General features: G+C 32.1%; 1 protein-coding gene across 3 annotated transcripts in view; it reads left to right on the top strand.

Moving 5' to 3' along the window:
• Nucleotides 1–17602, top strand: part of CSMD3 (CUB and Sushi multiple domains 3) — a 1171099-nt gene that overhangs the window by 102019 nt on the left and 1051478 nt on the right. The gene's annotated exons all lie outside the window — the stretch shown is intronic.

Below are 17602 nucleotides of genomic sequence, written 5' to 3'. Positions count from 1 at the left end.
GTTTCTCAGCTCCCAATTATGAGTGAAGACATGTGGTATTTCCCATTCTGTGCCTGGTTTTTTTCAGTTAACATCATTTTCTCCAACCTCATGCATGTTACTCTAAATGGCAGAATTTCATTCTTTTTTATGTCTGAGTAGTATTCCATTGTGTATATATACCTCATGTTCCTTATCCAGTCATCTGTTGATGGACACTTAGGTTGGTTCCATGTATTTGCTATTGTAAATAGAGCTACAAAGAACATGGGAGTGCAGGTATCCCTTATACATGATGATTTCCATTCCTTTGAGTATAAACCCAGAAGTGGGATTGCTGGATATTTATGAATAAGACCTCAAAAGTACAAACAGCAAAAGAAAAAATAAACAAATGAGATTATATCAAACTACAAAGCTTCTGCACAGCAAAGGAAACAATAGACAGATTGAAAAGACAACAAAGTGAATGGGAGAAGGTATTTGCCAATCATACATTTGACAAGGGATTAATATACAGAATGTACAAGGATCTGAAACAACTTAACAGTAACAAAATTAAAAAATGTTCAAAGGAACTGAATAGACATGTTTTCAAAGGAAGATATGCAAATGGCCAACGGGTACATGAAAAAATGCTCAGTATCACTAATCATCAGGGAAATGTAAATTAAAACCACATTGAGATATCACTTCACCCCAGCTAGACTGGCTATGATCAAAAAGACTGAGAATAACAAAGGTTGGCAAGGATGTGGAAAAAAGGGATCTCTTCTACACTGTTGGTGGGACTATAAATTAATACAGCCATTATGGAAAACAGAATTGAGATTTCTCAAACAACTACAGCAATACGATCCAGCATTAAAAATTTAAAAAGATGAATATCTTATGACAGTTCTTGACTATATTTCTACTCAAACAAAAAGCAAAAATCTTGCAGCACATGAAAATGTTAAATTTGGTACAAAACATGGAAATGTGAGGTAAGTGAATAATAAACAAGTTTTTATGTTGGGAGAATATGGCAACATGTGTTGCTCTCTAAACAATAATAAATTTTTGGAGGCAGTGACTGGCCAGTAAGGGGATCTGAATCTTTGACCTTGGTGTTATAACAACACGTTCTAACCAACAGAGCTAACCAGATAGATGGAAAATCGATATTGCTACTACATTACGTTCAAATTTCCTTCTTCATTCTCCTCCCTTCACACTTTCCAACTAACACTTTCGTATCCTTACTTTTTGTTTCATAACTCTAACCTCACACCTCACAGATGTAATGAACTTAAACAAATATAAGTAAATTTAATCATCCTATCTTTTATAGGATTGCTGTAATGCATTTTATCTTTATATACATTATAAACCACTGTAAACAACTACTTGACTTTTAAGTAAATTGTGAGAAAAAAAGAAACAGTCTTTTAGAATAGGCACTTTACCATTTATGACTTTTTTATTGCTTTTTGTAGACTCCAGTTTCCAATTGGTATCATTTATCTTCCTATCTTAATAATTAAGGATTATTTAAATCCTTTTACATTTCCTGTAGTGCAGATTTGATTCTGAAAATGATTACTATCAGTTTTTATTTATCTAAAAAAGTCTTAAATATATCCTTTAAAAGTTTTGTTGGATGTAAATTGTATTAATTTTCTTTCAGTGATTAAATTTTTTTCAATGTATTCTGACTGCAATTATTTTTTATTAGAAGCCTTTGATTTTTCTTAGTTTTTCCCCATGTCTAATTTTTTCCTGCCCTCAAGTTACTTACAGAAGTGTTTTTCTTTAACTTTGAAGTTCAGCATTTTAATTATGATTTATGTAGCTGTGGTTCTCTTGTTGCTGATACTGTTCACCCTCTTAGATCTATAAATTTGTGTTTTACATAGTATATAGAAAGTCTGTGCCATTGTTTCTCTATATTTCTCTGTCATAAGCTATCTTTTCCTCCAGAATTCCAATGACATTTATTTTCAATGGTTTGACATTGGACCACAGGACCCTGAATTCTACTCATTTTGCTTGTTTGTTTGTTTTTCTATGATCTTTAAAATGGATAAATTATATTGATATGTCATCAAGATCACTTACTTTTTCATAGTCTCCAATCTGATATAAAGTCCATCCAACATTCTTTATAAACCCATTGGTATAAATATAAATGTTAGGTTCCAGTTTTTCCTTAAGAGAGGCTAACACTTCAGCAGTAAACATCTCTATGATGTTCTGAGATCAAAAATTGTTTTCCTCTGAAGAGAATAATTGCATGTGTTGTATTGATAACAACCTGTACTGGAGATCTGGTATCATATTTCAAAAGCATCTGTCTGCTGGCATATTTGATACATTTGGATAACAGGCATCGTTTATTCTCTAAGAAATTGGTGCTAGTATTTTCTAGTGTACTTATTTGAATTTGTATTTTCTAACTCAAAGACAATGAGACATTTAAATTATATAACAGAGGTCCGTGACTAACAATAAAAATATAGCATAAATAAGAGAAGGAGGAAGAAAAGAAAAAGGAGCTAACACATGTAGTATACACTGTGATTACAACATTGTTCAAAGAAATTTTTAATTATTAACATGCTTAATCTTTAAAACAGTTACTCTTATAATCCCATTTTATAAGGAATCTGCAGCATAAGATTAAATAATTTGCACAACAGAATTGTTGTATTGTGAAATCAGAATGTCCATCTTCAGAATCTATGAGTAGCTCATTGAAAAATGGGGTTTTTCAATGCAATTATGAATAACATTAAGTTTAATTAAAGAGAGAAATGTATACAAGAAAATTTCAATCAGTAAATTTATGTTTTGGAAAATACACAATAAAAAATACAGTGATCTATGGAAAAATAAAACCAGGTCCCAATTTTTAAAGGATTTTTCAATGACTTTCTCAAATTTCCTCAACTCTAGTGCAATATTATTATTATTACGTAGACATGACCTAAATCAAAACACAGTATTGATGGTTAGCAAGCACATAATTAAAAATAAAATATAAAAGAAGATTTTAATTACAGTTAAATACAGTTTTGATGATGCTTATTACATCTATTGCTCTCCTTTCAATTCTCTAGAAATCTGAAGTTTCTTTATATCTCTCAGTCCATTTGGAGATATGTCAAATATCACATACTCCCCCCAAATAAAAGAAAACAATAAAAGAAAGCACTTGAGGAATAATAAAATGAAAATCATACAGTTTAGATAAAGGAGACAGAAAATTTTTTCTAGAGTGATCCTCACTGTTTGTAATGATTTCAGCCTGATATTGAAGGACCTGAAATTTTGTCTTAGCAGAAATGAAGAGTAAGTTTCATTTCAGAAAAACAGTATGTTCAGAAGAAAGGAGGTAGGATAATTCAAGACTTAAAAACAACAACAACAGGGCCGTGCCCATGGCGCACTCGGGAGAGTGAGGCGCTGGGAGCGCAGCGACGCTCCCGCCGCGGTTCGGATCCTATATAGGACTGGCCGGTGCACTCACTGGCTGAGTGCCGGTCACGAAAAAGACAACAACAACAACAACAAAGAAAAAAACAAAAAAAAAAAACAAAAGAGTAAACTACATGGCCAGAGCACAGATTTCAATTTCAGTTATGAGAGAAGTTTTGAGAAATATCACCAAAAACGTAACTTACATTGCATGCCAAGGACTTTATTGAGTTTTTTCTACAGAGTCAGCTCAGTTTTAGGATGATGTCTCTAGTGACAGTGTGTAGAAAGGATTAGGCACAGAAACAACTGAAGATGAAGAAATGTCACAGATTGGGCTTCCCAGGAAGCAGAGTTCTGTAATGGAGATGGATGTTTATTAGGGATTATCCTTTGAATCAACACTTGTGGAAGACAACAGAATTGGGCAGAGGAAGAAGCTGAGCTGTGATTTCATCCCAATAAAGTCTTTTGCTAATCCCACAGAAAACTCTACAGCAGAAATGATAATTTAGACTGTTGGTTGGAATGAATGCTTCAGGCCTTAATATCCCATCATTTGTCAGTCATTGGACTGACAGAAAAGTTGTCCTGATAGAAGGGTAAGTGGGATGCCCTGGAAGAAGGTAAGACCTTGAACTGGGCAGTTTTCTTAGCATAGGCAATCCCCAAAGAGGGCTGACAACTGAGAATAATTTTCCAGCTGCAATCCCAGCAGTCTTGAGAATGGTCCTTCACTCATGAATGGGATGTGACATCTCAGCATTTATCACAGAAGAGTAAGTTAACCAAAAGAGTCTAGGTGAGACAGTTTGAGGACCTAAGCATGATGTTATCCTAGTCACTTAGTTTAATCTAGCATCCTAGATTATATAAATGACTTAATATAAGGTTGTGAAAATCACAGGTCAACTAAACAGTTATGAAAAGAACTCTACACAGATTTTAGAAGTTTCAGGATGTCAAAAATGTCAGAGGTCAACAATGTCAAAGCCCTGGTGAAAACATAAAAGCTAATTGAAATGGGAGGGTAGTGAATGAGAAGTCAAAGACTGGAGGCAATGAGTTCAAAGGAATCTATTCAAAAGTTTGTCAGAAAAAAAAGAAAAAAAAAAAACTAACAATTACCATTATATCAGCTTTTTTGAAAGGAATTCATCATGGTGCTAAATATTTCAAGTTCCTTCATTAATTTAAAAAAGAAAAGAAACTTGATAGACAAAACTTCAGGTTATATAATGCTATATATAATATGAATTCAAGAAATATTGCAAGTATGTTTCACTATAAATCATATTGCTGATTAAGAAAAGTTTCTGACTTAGGTTTTGCAATCAACTTGCTTAACAAGCATTAGATATTTGTATTTTATTTTAATTATTTTTGCATATTTTATGATGTCTCATAAACAGTGATTGTTGCCTGAAAGGAAATTCTATAAATAATGAATTTCGTAGGTATAAGCTTAGAAAAAAGAAGAAATTGCGTTCTCTAAGATGTGAGGAACAGCTATGTGACTAGATCATGATAAAGAGAGATTTTGTGGTTCAGAGGAAGAGATTTCAGTTATAATCTAAAAGTTTTCAAAAAATAATAAAGCAAAGAAAAAATTATCCGTTGAAATTGATGAGGCTAAGAATAAGATTTTGAAATAATGCAAAATATTTGGAGCAGTTATTGTGATTATTCATGCATTCATTTAATTCACTCCTCTCATTTTCTCTTAAATGCTATAAACATTTTAGTTCACTTGAAGGTATCTTTATTTATGCCTATGTATATGTTTTCAAAGAAGTTAAAAATACAAATTTTGTTCACTAGCAACGATTCATCCATAAATTACATGCAACGCAGAGAGATCAATTTCCATCATAAGCCACAAAGAAATACAAACAAAAATTTAGTAATTTTAAGATTTCTACATATTGAATAACATGGAGTAAATTTAACAAACAAATTAAAAATCCAGCCATTTTTCTGGGAGGAATGTTTATAAAAAAAATGAGCACCTCAAAATATCTTTTGTAGGTGAGAGTGAAAAATAAAAGAGAATGCTTTAACAAAATAAGTAAAAACCAAAACAACACTCACACTGTCTCACAGGAGAAATTTTAAATCTGTATATTTAGTAGTTTTAGTGAAATATTATTCACATACCATAAAATTCACTAATTTAAAGTCTACAGTTCAGTAGGTTTTAGTCTATGAGAATTGTGCAAACAGAATACAACCTAATTTAAGGACAGTATCTCAAAGAAAAACCCTGTACCTATAAGCGATCACACTCCATTCTACCCAACCATTTACCCCTGTTCAGCCCTAAGCAACCGCTGATCATTTTCTGTCTCTATAGATTTGCCTATGTTGGACATTTTCTATAAATGGGATCATTGAATATGTGTTATTTTATTACTGGCTAATTTCACTTCACATAATGCTCTTGAGTTTCTCCGTGTTGTTACATGCATTAGTATTTAATATTTTTATTGCTAAATAATATTCTGTTGTAGAGATATACCTCATTTTGTGTATTCATTCATCAGCTAATGGACATTTGACTTGTTTGCCCCTTGTGGCTATTATAAATAATACTGTTATAACGTTTATGTACAAGTGTTGTGTGGATATATATTTGTTTGTTTGTGACTGGCTGATATGGGGATCCAGACTCTTGATCTTGGTGTTATAACTAGATAATATGTTTTTATTTATCTTAGGTATGTACCCAGGAATGTAATTTGTAGGTTATATGATATTCTGTGTATAATATATTGTGAACTTGCCAAATTATTTTTCAAAATGGCTGTCCTATTCTTGACAACAATTGTAGCCATCCTAGTGGTTTTGTAGTGGTATCTCATTGTGATTTTGGTTTGCTTTTTCCTAATGACTAATGTTTTCGAGCATCTCTGCATACTCATTTGTATATCTATTTTTAGGGAAATGTCTCCTTAATGCTTTATTCATTTTTTAAAAATTCTGTTGTCTTTTTATTGTTGGTTTAAGAGTTCTTTATGTATTCTGAATGCAAGTGTATTATGAAATATATAATTTGCAAATATTTTCTGTCATTCAGTAGGTTGTTTATTTTTCCTTATTTCTTGACAAATAAACATTGTATGTATTTATTGTACACAACATGTTATTTTGAAGTATGCATAAATTGAGGAATAGCTAAATTGTGTTAATTAACATATGCATTACCTCACATACTTATTTCTTGACATTAGAATACTTAAAATCTTCTCTCAGCAAATTTCAAGAATACAATATATTGTTATTAACTATAGTCACCATATTGTACAATAGATCTCTTGAACTTAAACTGACATTTTGTATCCTTAGACCAACATCTCTCCAACTGCCCCACATGTTTTGTTTTCTTAATGATATTATTACAACACAAAGTTTTTAATTTTGATGAAATCCAATGTATCTATTAATTTTCTTTTGTCCCTTGTTCTTTTAGTGTCAGATCTAAGATATCGCCTAACCCAAGGTCATGAGCTTTCTTCCTATGTTTTTTTCCTAAGAGTTTAATGTTTTTAGCTATTGTATTTAGGCCTACAATCCATCTGAGTTCATTTTTGTGTATAGTGTAACACTGGTGTCCAATTTCATTCTTTAACATGTGAATGTCCAATTGTCTCAGCCACATCTGTTGAACAAACTATATTTTCCCCACTAAATTTTTTTTGTCACACTTATTAAAAATCAATTGCCAGACTTCTACTTCCAGAGGATGGAGTAGATATACTTTTTTCCATTTCTCATGCTAAGAACAACTAAAAACCCTGGACATTGTATAGAAACCCAACACCGAAAGGTGGAAAAAAGAAGGTGACAGACTGACAAGGTAACTGGACAGTTGAAGAACATTTTGCCAGTTCTCTGAATTTTTTTTCTTCATATATTCCAGTCTTACGGCTAAAGAAACCAGCCACTCAAAACACCAATGGGCATAGTTTAAAAGAGCATCAACAAAAGCCTGCCTTTTCTGTCCAAAGGACCAGGTAAAAGGCAATATAGAAAGTCAGAAAACTTTTAGTCGATAAGTGCTCTGTATCAGCTAACCACCACAGAAAAATGCGTGGCTCCGTCTCCCATCCACAACAATAAAGACTGAATCCTATACTTTCATACTTACCAGACTACAACAAGGTACTCTAACCCACCATATGGTGATGGTATTTCTGGTGGCCAGTAATGAGAACCACCACCAACTTAAATGTCAGTGTCAACATTCCGGGAACCCTGGATTCCCACACCCACATCACAGTAACAAGGTGCTACTTCTGCCTCCTGCTGGAGTGGTGTCAGAAGATGTCTAATGTACAGTAAGAATAACCACCATCACCCAATTATAACAACCCTACTTCCTTGGTTATAAATGGAGGCCAGTTAGGGAACATAGCCATTCTTTGACCTGGCAGTAATGAGGACCCCCGCCACCAATCTGAACAACATGAAGAAAGTAGAATAAAAAATGAACAGAACATCAGGGACCTGTAGGACTAAAACAAAGCATCTAACATATGTGTCACTGGAGTCATGAAAGGAGATGAGGAAGGGAGTAGGGCTAAAGAAGTACTCAAAGAGATAATGATAGAAAACTTCCCAAATTGGCAAGAGACAAAACTACAGATTTGAAAAGCTGAATAAATTCCAAACTGGATAGTTCCAAAGAAATTTATGCTGTGCACATCATAAGTAAATGGAAAACTAAAGAAAAAAAAATTCACAAACAGCGAGGGGAAAAGAGACACTTTGCCTACAGGTGAAATAAGCAAGGATATAGCAGGACTCAACAACACCATCAACCAACATGATGTAGTTAACAGAGAAAATGTTATTCACAATATTGTAATATACATTTTTTCATGCACCCAAAGGACATATATCAAGGTAGACCATATCCTGGGCCATAAAGCTTAAATAAATTTTTAAAATCCTGAAATCATATGGAGTGTGTTCTTTAATCACAATGGAATCAAATTAAAAATCAACAAGAGAATGTTAAAGGGAGAATTTTCAAAAACCTGGAAACTGAATAAATGAAGCTTTAAAGGACATTTTAAAAAGTATAGTAAACTACGTGAAAATATGGCACATCAAAATGAGAGGGACACAGCCAAACAATGCTGAGAAAGACATTTTGTAGTACTAAATACATGCATTAGGATAGGGGGAAAGTCTCAAATTAATAATCTAAGCTTTCATCTTAAGAACCTTGACTAAATTCAAAACCAGCAGAAAAAAGTCAAAATAAAATAAGAGCTGAAAAATTAAAACAGGATAAAAATAGAGAAAAATTAAAGGAACAAAATCTTGGTTCTTTGGAAAGATTGATAAAATTGACAGACCATTAGCAAAATTGACAAAAAGAAAAAGAGAGAGGACACAAATCACCAATAGTATTACCAATATTAGGAATGAAAGAGGGAATACACTACAGACCCTATAAATATCAAAAGAATAATAAGAATATACTTTGAACAATTCTATGCACACCAACTTGACAACTTAGACAAAAAACACCAACTTCTTTTAGAAAAAAAACATACTGCAATTCTTCTGATGTGAAGGAAATGGTGTGAATAGCTGTACAGCTAGTAAGGAAATCAAATTTAGAATTATAAAACTCCAAAAAAAGAAATCCCGTGGACCAGATAATTTCATTGAATAATTCTATATATTTTTAAAAATATTTAACATCAATTCTATCACAGAAATAGCAAAGAAACTTTCCAAATTATTTTGTAGAGTTAGTAATGTCCTGATACCAAAACCACATAAACACAGTATATACGAGAAATGTATAGATCAATACTCCTAATGATTATAGATCCAAAAACTTTTAGCAAAATATCTGCAAATGAAACTCTACTATATAAAAAAAAAAAAAAAAAAAAAAAAATTGAATGGTATGACCAAGTAGGGTTTGCTGATAAACTGCAAGAATAATTTTATATTCAAAAGTCAGTCAACGTAATCCACCATATTAGGAGATTAAAGAAGAAAAGTACATAATCCATATAAAAGAAAATAGTATCAAAGTATACAGATTTAAAAGGAAAAATAAAACTGTCCCTAGTTGTAGGTGTAGTGACTGGCTATATAGAAAGTCCCATAGATTTGCAAATAGGCTACTAGATTTAATAAGTGAGTTCAGCCAGGTCACAGATTCAAAATAAACATTTAAAAATCAATTGTAATTTTTGTATAATAGCATGAACATGTGGACATCTAAATTAAAATATAATACTGTTTACATTCATTAAGAAAATATAGAATATTGGATTCGAATTTAACAAAACATGTCCAGGATTTCTATGCTGAAAACTACACAAGGGTCATTAAAAAAACAAACAAACAAACAAACAAAAAAAAAAAACAAAGTTGTTCTAAATAAATGGACAGACTTACTAAATTTATACTCTGGAAGTCTCAACATACTAAAAACATCAATTCTCCCCCAAACTGATATATAGTTTTAATTCTATTCTTACTAAAATCTCAACAATACTTTTTTGTAGATGTAGAGAGTATTCTAAAATTTATTTTGCAATTTGGAGAAACTAGAATAGCTAAACAATTTTGAAAAAAAAATAACATGGAAAAAGTTAGTATACTTGATTTCAAAGCTAATTTTATAGCTACAGTAATCAAGACTGTGTGGCACTGGCAAAGGAGTAGACACAGATCAATTGAACATAGTAGAGAAGCCGGAGATAGGCCCAACAAATATGACAAACTAATTTTGAGAAGGATACAAAAGTATTTCAATAAAGGAAAAATAGACTTTCCAGCAAGTGATGCTATATCAGTTGGAGATGCACAGGCAAAAAAATAATAATAATGTTGACCAAAGTCTAATAAATTAACAAAAATAACTAAACATGGATTACAACTTAAATGTGAAATCTAAAATTATTAAAGTTTTAAAAAATAAATTAAAGAAAATCTTTAGGACCTAGAGATAAGCAAAATATTCTTAATCTTTATAACAAACAACAGGATTCATCAAAGAAAAAAAGTGATAAAGTGAACTTGATCGAATTTAAAACTTTGCTCTGCCATATACCCTGTTAAGAAGAGGAAAAGAGAAGCTATTGAGTGTGAGAAAATATTTGTAAATTAAATACTGGAAAAAAGTACTAATATCTACAATATTTAAAATGTGTATTCTTGTCTTGTTTGAAGCTTAGAGGAAAGGCATCAAGTCTTTCACCATTGAATTTGATATTAGTCATAGGTTTAACATAGATGCTCTTATTCTTAGATTGTTGAATTTTTTTTTAATCATAAAAGCATGTTGGATGTTGGATTTTGCAAAATATATATTCTTTGACTGTTGAGATGATATTTGTTTTTTGTCCTTTGTCATTAATATCATATTATTAATCAATTCTATTAATTGATTTGAAAATGTTAAGCCAGCTTCACATCCTAAGGATAAATCCCATTGGCTTATTGTGTATAACTATTATTTTCTTTTTATTTTTTTAACATTTATTTGAACATATTCATGGGGTACAGTGTGTTGTTTCAATATATGTGTATACTATACATTGATTTACTCTACTGATAGCATAGCTTTGTACCCAATAGTTGATCACTTACCTTCCCCCTCTTGGCCTCTGTTAACCATTATTCTACTCTATTTCTATGAGAACCAGTTTTTTTAAAAAAATCATTCCACGTATGATTGAGATCTTGTGGTATTTGTCTTTCTGTGCCTGGATGGATTAAGTTTGAATTTCACTGAGGGTATTTTAAACTATATTTATAAGGGATATTGGTCTGTAAATTTCTTTTCTTGCGATGTCTTTGTCTATTTGATATCGGAGTAACACTGGTCTCAGAAAATGAGTTGGGAATTGTTCCTTCCACTTTTCTTTTGTGGATAAGTTTGTGCAAAGTTGCTATCAATTCCTTAAATGTTTAGGAGAACTCACCCATAAAGCTATTTGGGCCTAGAATTTTCTTTGCAAGCATTTTTTTTTCATTTTTTAAAAATTACATATTCAATCTCTTGTGATAGGTCTATTCAAATTTTCTATTTCTTCTTGAGTCGATTTTGGTAGCTGTATTCTTTCTAGAAAATTTTCATTTCATTTAGCATTCTTTTTTGTTCATAGTATTCTTTATAACCCTCACTTCTTTAAGTTTGGTAGTAATTCCCCTCTTTCACTCATGATTTTAGTAACTTGAGCATTCTCTCTTACTTTTTTCTTGGTTAGTCTAGATGAAGGTTTGTAATTTGTTGCTCTCTTCAAAGAATCAATGATTGCTTTTGTTGATTTTTTTCTTTTGTCTTTATAGTTTCGATTTTATTTATATGTGCTCTAATCTTTGACTGTTCTTTTGATTTCTTTGGGATTAGTTTGCTTTTCTTTTTTCTAGTCCTTTGAGCTGGAAGTTTAGGTTATTGATTTGGGATTTTTAAAAATATACCTGTTTACCAGTATATACTTCCCCTCTAAGTACTGGATTAGCTATATCCCATAAGTTTTGGTGTGTTGTGCTTGAGTTTTCATTCATCTCAGATAACTTTCTAATATTCCTTTTGATTGTTTTATTTGATCAAAATGTAGAAGTATGTTGTTTAATTTTCACATATTTGTAAATTCCCCAAATTTCCTTCTCATTTTTTTTTTCTCCAATTTTATTCCATTGTGGTCAGAGAACATAGTATTATTACAGTTCTTCATATTTGAGGCTAGCACGAAGTACATCATTGAGAGTAATCATGTGCATTTGAGAATAATATGTATCTGCTTTGTTGGGTGAGGTCTAATTGGTTTATGCTGTTGCTCAAGTGTTCTTTATCTTTGATGATATTCTGCCCTGTTGTTATATCCACTACTAAAAGCAGGGAATCAAAGAATCCAACTATTATTTTTGAACTACTTATGTCTCCCTTCAATTCTGTCATTATTTGCCTTATGTATTTTGGGTATCTCTTGTTTGGTGCAAATATGTTCATGATCACTGTATTTTCTTGATAAATTACTGACCCTTTTATCACTATAAAATATCCCTTTTGTCTCTAGTAACAGTTTTTTGTGTTGAGCTCTATTGTATATATAAGTCTAGCCACTTCAGCTCAATTTTCATTCCTGCATGTTATATATTTTTTAATCATTTTGCTTTCAGTCTTTTTGTGTCTGTGTACCTAAATTGCACCTCTTGAATAATTTTTTTTGATCCATGTTTCAATGTCTATCTTTTAATTTAAATATTTATTCCATTTATATTTTATATCATTACTGATAGGGTAGGATTTATGCATGACATTTTGCTATTTTTTTCTATACGACGTGTCTTTGTTACTCTATCCCTCCATTACTACCTTTGTTTGCTAAGTTCTTTTTAGTGTAAAATTTTAATTTGTTTTTTAAGAAATATATTTTTGATATGTTTTCTTACTGTAGTGCTTTGAAATACAATCAGCACACTACATCAACATTCTGGTTCAGATTAATGCTAACAATTTCCATAGTATACAGAAAATTTGCTGCAATTACTTCCATTACCTCCCCCATTTTTAATGCTAGTATTCTATCATACAAATTTCAACTCAATACATTATAAGCTGTTCAGCATAGCTTTGAACTTGTTTTGCAATTTATCAGTGCTGCACTCTCCCGAGTGAGCCATGGGGCCGGCCCTCTGTTTTGCAATTTAAAAATTTATGTAGAAAAATAAAATTGTTACAAATATGTATTCATGTTGTCTTGATGTTTACCTACAAAGCTACTTTACTGGTGTTCTTTATTCTTTATGTGGATTACTGCCTAGTTCCTTTTTATTTCAGCCTAAATGACTTATTTTAGTATTCTTTGTTAGGTGTGATGGTGACACATTTTTGCAGTTTTCATTTTTTGGAAATGTTATAATTTCTTCAGTTTTGAAAGCCCTTTGGGTACAGATTTCCTGGTTAACATCCTTTTATTTTCAACCCATACATAATCCCATTGCCTTTTGGCCTCTGTGGTTTCTGATGAAAAATCAGCTGTTAATCTCACTAGGATTCTTTTAAATGATTAATCTATTTTTTTTTTTTTCCTCTTGGTGGTTTCAAAATTATCTGTTTGTTTTTCAACAGTCTGACTGTTGTGTGTCTGGGTGTGGATATCTACTTAAACTTTGTTGATTTTCCTGGATGTGTAGATTCATATTTTTAAATTATATTCAAGAAGCACTTGACCACCATTTTTAAAAATACTCTTGTTGGCCTCTCCTCTCTTTTGTCTTGTTCTGGAACCTACATTATGCATATATTGATACTTGTAATGATGTCTCTGAAGCTCTGTTCATTTAGATCCAAGGTCTCTGAGACTCTATTCATTTATCGTCATTCTCTTTTCTTATGTTCCTCGGAAAGTATAATCTCAGTTGACTTACCTTAAAGTTTAATTATCCTTCCTCATGAAAGCTCAAACCTGCTGTTAGATGCCTTTAGTGATTTTTTTTTTTTAATTTCAATTATTGCATTTTGCAACTCCAGAATTTCTGTCTGGTTGGTTTTAAATAATTACTAACTATTTATCAATATTGTCTATTTGGTCAGATATCACTCTCATACTTTCAATTACTTCCTCAGTTATGATTTTCTTTGTTTTTTAAACATGTTTTTAATAAATGACATAAAGTCCTTATTTTGTGAATCTAATTTTCAAGCATCTTTAAGGACAGTTTTTAATCATTACTATTTGTTTTGTTTTGTTTTGTTTTTCCTGCACAAGGGCCATACTTTCCTGTTTCTTAGCACATATCATTTTTTTTAAAAAATATGATATTTTAAATACTAGAAAGTATTATCTCTAAAAATCATTTCCCTACCCCTCCAAGTTTTCTGGCTGCATTTGTTTTTGTTATTTTTGCTATTTGTTCATTTATTGATTCTCCTAGGCTAATTCTGTGAAGTCTATGTTCTCTTTGGTGCATGGCCACACAAGCCTCTGCTTAATTAGCTTTGTGGTCAGCAAATTATAGGTCAGATATTGCCTCAAATGCTTTGAATCAATGTTTTTAACTCTTTCCCAAGAGTTTCTGTGTGCATGTTTGGCATATCTCTGATATTACAGCAATTTACAAGTCTGTCTTAGCTTTCATTTCTCCTTTAGGGAAGACATCAAATCATCCATAGATGAGTGATTGGGGTCCTCTCAGTTCTTTCCTTAGAACGCACACAGACCTGCACATGCACATATTCTCAGGAATATGTTAGAGCTTTTAAAAACCACCTATTGACATCTCTTTTATCAGATCTTCCTTTTAAGTTTTGGCCAGGTTTTTGTTTATTCCAACTTATACAGCAGCCTAAGGCAATTGCAGTGTTAAACAATTTTTGCTCATTTTTTCAACAAATGTTCTGGGAATAGGGTTTTAACCATGAAATAATCTCTATGACAGGTCAAATAAAAACATCTGGACAGGGTTTTACAGGGGAGCTACCTAATATGTCAAATAGTGACACTATCTGAGTGGGGAAAGGATTTTTTGAAGAGTTCCAAACCTGATTTATTCTCTCCAGTTGCTGCAAGGTTGCTGTTTTTCACAGCTATCACAGTTGTGAGGCTGCTAGTTTTCAAGGTTACTATTGAGAATAAGTAAATGTGAATGGTTTGAGTTACACTGTCACATACCCTGCTATTATTAGTGAGGTTCAGCAGATTTTCTTGAAAAAAAGACCCCTATTATTCTTAGACTTTGAAAAAATTCCAGAGTTATGACAAAAATAATCTTGGTCATTTTTACAAAAATTTTTGCTTTTATGGATGGGGAGATAATGGAGTTCTTCACTCTGCCATTCCAGAAGTACCACAAAATACAAGCTATTTTATTCAACAAGTAAAGAGCTGTCACTAATTTTTCTATTCTAAATGTATTCTTATAAAATAAAAAATGTATTTAATATAGTCTTCATAATAGCAGGATGCCATCTAATTAAAAATTAAATAATATCACAGAAAAATACCATTTTAATAAGTTGCCCTTTGAAAAACTTTAGTTCGATAAGCTAGTATTTTGTGTAAGCTTTTGGGTGGCAGTGGAAAATACAGCTGTGACTTAGACATTTGAAGCTATCTTTTTTTTTTTTTTAATTTTATTTTGTCGATATATATTGTGGCTGATTATTGCTCCCCATCACCAAAACCTCCCTCCCTTCTCCCTCCCCCCCTCCCCCCCAACAATGTCCTTTCTGTTTGCTTGTCGTATCAACTTCAAATAATTGTGGTTGTTATATCTTCTCCCCCCCCCCTCCGGTTTGTGTGTGTGTGTGTGTGTGTCTGTGTGTGTGTGTGTGCGTGTGAATTTACATATTAATTTTTAGCTTCCACCAATAAGTGAGAACATGTGGTATTTCTCTTTCTGTGCCTGACTTGTTTCACTTAATATAATTCTCTCAAGGTCCATCCATGTTGTTGCAAATGGCAGTATTTCATTCGTTTTTATAGCTGAGTAGTACTCCATTGTGTAGATGTACCACATTTTCCATATCCACTCATCCGATGATGGGCATTTGGGCTGGTTCCAACTCTTGGCTATTGTAAAGAGGGCTGCGATGAACATTGGGAAACAGGTATACCTTCGACTTGATGATTTCCATTCCTCTGGGTATATTCCCAACAGTGGGATAGCTGGGTCGTATGGTAGATCTATCTGCAATTGTTTGAGGAACCTCCATACCATTTTCCATACAGGCTGCACCATTTTGCAGTCCCACCAACAATGTATGAGAGTTCCTTTTTCTCCACAGCCTCGCCAGCATTTATCGTTCATAGTCTTTTGGATTTTAGCCATCCTAACTGGGGTTAGATGGTATCTCAATGTGGTTTTGATGTGCATTTCCCGGATGCTGAGTGATGTTGAGCATTTTTTCATATGTCTGTTGGCCATTTGTATATCTTCCTTAGAGAAATGCCTACTTAGCTCTTTTGCCCATTTTTTAATTGGGTTGCTTGTTTTCTTCTTGTACAGTTGTTTGAGTTCCTTATATATTCTGGATATTAATCCTTTGTCAGATGTATATTTTGCAAATATTTTCTCCCACTCTGTTGGTTGTCTTTTAACTCTTTTAATTGTTTCTTTTGCTGTGCAGAAGCTTTTTAGTTTGATATAATCCCATTTGTTTATTTTTCCTTTTGTTGCCCGTGCTTTTGGGGTCGTATTCATGAAGTCTGTGCCCAGTCCTATTTCCTGAAGTGTTTCTCCTATGTTTTCTTTAAGAAGTTTTATTGTTTCAGGGTGTATATTTAAATCCTTAATCCATTATGTTTAACATAATTCATTATATTTTTTCTCAAACTTTCAAACTTAGGTACAACCTAAGGAAACAATTTCTACCTTTTGAGTTAATTTGCATTTCTACCCTTCATGCGATCTTTTTAACAATTTCCTCCTAGGTTTTTCCTAATGTATATAAAGGTAAACTGACTCAAATACAAGTATCACAATGTACAACAGTAAGAATCTTGAAATGCCATGACCACAGATTTGGAATGTGTTATAAACTTTACAAAATTATCTGTCTAAATCCTTTGAGAAGGATCTGAAATCACAGAATCAGAAGAATCCAATAACATAATGTATGTAGTAGAGTTTATTTAGTAACAGTGTAGAGTAATTTAGTAACAATTTCCATAAGTTAATAATTCAGAGATATAAAGAATTACACATACACTAACAAATTTTATAGATAAAACACACACACACACATTTCTTCAGGTATAAAATGAACAGTGTGATGACGTTTCTCAGAAGCTTATTGTGAAGATTAAATAAAATAATATATGCACCCAGAAAATAGAAAGCTCAAAATAAATGGATATTTTGGTGGTGGCTTTTGCTGTTGCTTGCTGTTGTTTAATTTTAAGACATAACAATTATCCTGATAGAAAAGAAACCCTGTCATTTTCATTGTGGATATTACAGTGAGGATCACCAGAAATAAAGTTAGAAATAATGGAAACCAGATTGTTCTCTCAGAATTAAATCAACTCATTATGGATCAGAATAGAACAGCATGATCACCTTAAAAGTGCAGTTTGGTATCTGAACAGGTATAATTTATGATCAACCAAACTCTATCAACATGTCTAAAGAAAGATCATGTCAAAAACAAGGAGTTTAATAAGTAAACATAAGCATTACT

The sequence above is a fragment of the Cynocephalus volans genome, chromosome 15 (genome assembly GCF_027409185.1).
Source record: "Cynocephalus volans isolate mCynVol1 chromosome 15, mCynVol1.pri, whole genome shotgun sequence".
NCBI lineage: Eukaryota > Metazoa > Chordata > Mammalia > Dermoptera > Cynocephalidae > Cynocephalus > Cynocephalus volans.
This window is presented reverse-complemented; position numbering and strand designations above follow the sequence as displayed.